We start from the raw sequence: 5,634 nt of genomic DNA, 5'->3' as shown, positions 1-5,634 counted from the left end.
AGAATATATCTCATAAAAACATAGGAAACATATTTACAGAAGATAAAAAGAAACCCTAAAACCTACATCCTAAAGACAACAAACCCTGAAACCTATATCCTAAAGAAAAACAGCAAACTCCAAAACATATATACAGAATTGTGGCCTCTCTTTCCGGGATGTCCCTCAGACCTGGAAGAAAAGCAAGTGCAAGTCAGGCACCAGGGCTGTTCCAGGTGCTCCCAGGCTGGCACAGGCTGGCACAGGGGGTCTCTGCTGTCACAGCTGAGCCTGCCTGGGGCTGGGGGCTGTGCCCCAGCTGGGACGGGGCTTGTTTGGCCCCAAGCAAGCCCAGGGCAGGCCGGGGACGGCCACCAGGATCCAGTGCAGGGGCACCATGTCCCTGAGCAGGGAGCACCCAGCCCAGCCCCAGCCTGGCAGCAGGGGACCCACTCTGCCTGTGGGGAGCACATGCCTGTTCTGCTGCTGCCACAGTCTTCATCCCAACACCATGGGCTCATCCTCATCTTCTACATCCACCTCCATATCTTCAATCTCCACTTCCACATCAACCTCCATGTCTTCTACTGTATCCTCCTCCACATCCACCTCCATTTCTTCCTCTGTCTCTTCCACCATATCCACATCCATTTCTTCATTTCTGCTCTCATCCCTGTCCAGCTCCATGTCCTCCTCCTTATCAAGCTCTGTATCTACATCCATGTCTTCCACTCCTTCCTCTTCTACATCCACTTCCATCTCTTCCATTCCACTCTCTTCTCCATCAACTTCCATCTCTTCCTCTCTATCCATCTTTAAATCCACTTCCATGTCTTCCACACTATCTGTGACAGCCTGCAGAGGTAGTAAAACCTCAGAGTGGGGTCCCTGTCCCACACCATCCCCACACAGCTCCAGCCCAGCCAGGAAGACCAGGGGTATGCATGTCCCTGGAATAGCACTGTACTTTCGTTAGAGCAAACATGAACATCCTGCTCAGATGGATGGGAAAATCCAAGCAATAAGGAAGGTTTGAGGCCTGATGGGGTTCTCAGGGTGCCAGGGACAAGCAGGGTGCCAGCAGTGCTCTTGGAGCAGGGTGAAGGCTGGGCTGATACAAGGGCCAATGGTTGTGTTGTGCTGTTTGCTGGGTGCTGCCAGTTCCACTTGGAACATGCACTGTGACATCCCAGCTGCCAGGAGTCCAGGCTGGCCATCAAGTGGACACTGGCAACCAGAGAATGATGGAAGCCCTGAGCGCTTGGGCTTGGAACAGACCCTGAAGATCATCTTGTGTCAACCTGAGCAATCTTGCCCACACCCTGTTGCTCAGAGCCCTGTTCCCACCTGGCCTTGGCTGTTGCCAAGGATGGGGCATCCACAGCCTGCGTGCACAGCCTGGCCCAGTGCCTCAGCACCCTCAGTGCAAAAGAACATCTTCCTGAACCTTCCACTCCCAGCTCCAATCCACCTCCTGCCCTTGAAAGCCATCCCCCCTTGCCCTCTCTGCACAGGCCCTGCTGAACACTCTGTGCCCATCTTTCCTGGGGGACCCTTCCAGCCCTGCACAGCTGCACTGAGGCCTCCCCATGGCCCTCTCTCTGCAGGCTGAGAATCCCCAGCCCCACATGCACAGCAGGCAGGCAGATCAGAGCCAGTCAGGGCTGAGGGGTAGCAAACAGCATCAGGGACTGAGAGATGGCAGCTTTAGAGCCAGGGTTGTCTCTAAATGTGCAAAAGTAGTACTGATGGAGAGGAAGATAGTGGGACGCTGGCTGTGTTCCTACTGGTGAATATTTTTTTTCTTTTTCCTTCTTTACTGTCATGCTGACCAAGGTTTTCCCATCTGAAAGGAAGCTTGGCACAAGATCCATTGTCTTGTCCATTTGAGAAACACTGAGCAGTGTCAGGAAAGGCTGATGATGCAGAGCAAAACTTGCAAATGTAGTGGTGATCCTGAGCCTGGGGGATGCAGCTAAACTCAGTCAAAAGGAATTTCTGGAAAGCTGAGCCTGGTTTACAATTCTGGAGTTTGGCCCCATCAAGACCCTTCAAGGCAGACAATCAGTCACTCTTTGTCCCCACAGCCTCCCCAGCATTTGCCTCGTCCCACCCCTGGCACTGCCATGGATCAGGAGCAGTGTGGCCAGCAGGACCAGGGCAGTGATTCTTCCCCTGTGCTGGGCACTGCTTGGACAGCACCTCGAGTGCTGTGTCCAGTTCTGGGGTCCCAATTCAGGAAGGACGTGGAGGGGCTGGAGTGTGTCCAGAGAAGGGCAGCAAGGCTGGTGAGGGGTCTGGAACACAAGGCCTGGGAGGAGCAGCTGAGGGAGCTGGGATTGTTTTTCCTGGAAAAGAGGAGGCTCAGGGGAGACAAGGTGATAGCGGGGCACAGGTTGGACTTGATGATGTCCAAGGTCTTTTCCAACCTTGCTGATTCTGTGATTCTCTGAAACCACCCTTTCAGCAGTTGCAGGATGAGCCCTGGGCCTCCTCTTCAGAAGGTCCAGTAGCCCAGGTCCCTCAGGTTCTCCTCACAGCCCCAGAGCCCATCCTGTCAGTCCTGCAGAGCCTCTGCAGCCCCTCCTCATTGCCCACAACAGGGAGCCCCACAGCCAGACACAGCAGCCCAGATGTGCCCCCCTGGCCTGCGGTGCCTCTGGCAAGGGAGCAGCAGGAGGCACTGCAGGAGCCTGCAGACAATTCCTGAAGCACTTGGAGGATGATCCTGCTCCCCAAGGGACATTCCCATGGTGACACCTCAGGAACTGAAATGGGGAGTGGGGCCAGGGAGGAAAGGGCAACCAGGGATGGGCTGTTTGCAGAGCTGGGAACAGGGGTGGGCAATAGGAAGAACAATTAACCAGAAAGAGTAAAGAAAGCCAAGGGAAAGCAAAGGAAATTCTCCGGGCAGTTTGGGGGTGGCTGCCAGGCAGCCCCGGCTCTGAGCAACAGCATCTGCAGTGGGACAGGAAACTCACAGCTGATGGGAACAAACTTTCTGGCTGACTTCAGAGGCCACCACAAACCGGAGTGGTTTCTCTCCTGTCCTCCAGCCCCTCCAGGCCCCAGGGGCTGATGGCATTTGTGCTCACTCAGGTTCATTTCCCCACACCAACACCATGGGGGTGTTCACACCTGCTCTGTGCAGTGCAAACAGGGGCTCCTGAGGCAGTGCTGCCGTGTCTGTGCCTGCAAGGATGTGGCACCTGTGTGAGCTGGGGGAGAGACCAGGGCTGCAGAGGGGGGATGTTGTTGGCAGGTGCATGAGGACGCTCTGGGACTCTGTCCTGGGGTGTCCAGTGCAGCGGGGATGGATCAGCCCCTGCTCTGCTGCTCCTTCCCGTCTCCCCCACCGTCCCTGCAGAGCCCCAGCCATGCTGTTTGCTCCCACCATGTGCACAGCCAACCTGGGGCTTCTCACGGGGCTTTTCTCTGCTGAGCATTGGCTTGGGTGTGTTCTGGAGAGAGCCTGGGCAAGGAGCCTGCAGCCCCCAGGCCCTGGCCTGAGGCGTCAGTGCTGCCCCAGCAGTGCCCATGGCCTGTCCCTGCTGCAGCCCCGGCACTGCCACCCCCAGCCCTGTGCCCGGCCCCGAGAGCACTCAGGCCCTACAGCAACAGCAGGGCCAGGAGGGCAGCGGGGCAGGGCCACGGCAGCAGCACTGGCAACACCAAGTGCTGCTGCTGCTGCTGGGCACAGCTGCTGTGCCAGCACTGATCTGCCCCAGCTCTGCACACAGACATTGCTGCTGCAGCCCCAGAGAAGGGAACCAAAGGGGCATCTCTGCAGAAAACTTGGCTGGGAGATCCTTGAGTTCCTTTAAAGTCACCAAGAGGGCAGCCCCTCATTGACACAGTCTGTGGCCACTGGGAAGGTGCAGGGAAACAAAATGAGAAATGGCACAAACAACGACATTTCTTTGTGGACAATATTTAAAAATGAAAACAGAGAAAAAGAACCTCCAAAAGAAACCAACAGGAAGTATCAAAGACGACTTTTAGTATAAGGGATTTGCAGAAATTGGCCAGCACTTTAATGTTGCTGAAACCATCCAGTCATCATTCTTTACACTGCAGCCTTGAGCTCCTGGTCCCTCAGGCTGCAGATGAGGGGGTTCAGGGCTGGAGGCAGCACCAAGTACAGAACTGACAGGGCCAGATCCAGGGATAGGGAGAAGATGCAGGGGGGCTTCAGGTAGGCCAACACTGCAGTGCTGAGGAACAGAGAGACCACGGCCAGGTGAGGGAGACAGGTGGAAAAGGCTTTGTGCCCTCCCTGCTCAGAGGGGATCCTCAGCACGGCCCTGATGATCTGCACATAGGAGAAAACAATGAACACAAAACAACCAAATACCAAAGAGGCACTAACTGCAATGAGCCCAAGTTCCCTGAGATAGGATTTGGAGCAGGAGAGTTTGAGGATGGGGGGATTTCACAGAAGAACTGGCCCAGGGCATTGCCCTGGCACAGGGGCAGGGAAAATGTGTTGGCCATTTGCATGAGAGCATTGAGAAAGGCACTGGGCCAGGCAGCTGCTGCCATGTGGGCACAAGCTCTGCTGCCCAGGAGAGTACCGTAGCGCAGGGGTTTGCAAATGGAGTCATAGCAGTCGTAGCACAGGCTGGTCAGCAGGAAATACTCTATTGACATAAGAAAAAAGAAGAGAAAAACTTGAGCAGCACATCCTGTGTAGGAGATGTGCCTTGTGTCCCAGAGGAAATTGTGCCAGGCTTTGGAGACAGTGGTGCAGATGGAGCCCAGGTCACTGAGGGCCAGCTTGAGCAGGAAGAAGAACATGGGGGTGTGCAGGAGGTGGCCGCAGGCTACGGCGCTGATGACGAGGCCCTTGGCCAGGAGGGCAGCCAGGGAGATGCCCAGGAAGGAGCAGAAGTGCAGGAGCTGCCGCTGCCACTGTTCATGGACAAAGGACAGTGACAAGTTAGGACAGGCTGCTTTGAGCCAAACTCATGCCATTCCCTGTAGACTGTCCTGCGGTGTTGGTGTCTTTGCTGCAGATCCTGACTGCTGACAAAACAGCAACACATTCGCTTCAGAGTTGGACCAGCTCAATGTACAAGATGGCGGCCAGGGCTGAGGCAGCGACACACAAGATGGCGGCTGGGGCTGAGGCAGACACACACAAGATGGCGGCTGGGGCTGAGGCAGACTCACACAAGATGGCAGCTGGGCTCAGGCTGTGCCTCCCAGCGCCATCTGCGGCCCTGCCAGCCCAGCCCCAGCCCCGGAGCCGCACAGACCAGGCAGAGCCCCCCCTTCAGCCCTCTGTGTAAATGGACATTGACAGACACCCGGGAAACGGACACGGTGTGGCACCTTTGCTCTGTGCACACAAACACAGACCAGCCAGTTCAGAACGTCAGCTGGCAGTATATTGATGTCAGGCAATTCAAATAGGTGAAAATAGGAAAAAACTCCAGAGACTGAACATTTTAAAATAAAAACATTCTTTTTTCCGAAAGAACGCCAAAAGCATTTCCTGTGCAGATGGACTTCGCTTAGCATCAAGAAGCATCTGTCATGAGCCAAAGGATGGTCGTGATGGTTCATTTTGATTTCAGAGTGCAAAAAGAGGCAATGAGAACTTAGTTCAAGGAAAATCAATTGTATCTTTATTGATACACACAATTATGCGAT

Source organism: Prinia subflava, chromosome 30 (assembly GCF_021018805.1).
Source record: "Prinia subflava isolate CZ2003 ecotype Zambia chromosome 30, Cam_Psub_1.2, whole genome shotgun sequence".
Taxonomy (NCBI): Eukaryota; Metazoa; Chordata; class Aves; order Passeriformes; family Cisticolidae; genus Prinia; species Prinia subflava.
Note: the sequence above shows the minus strand (reverse complement) of the source record.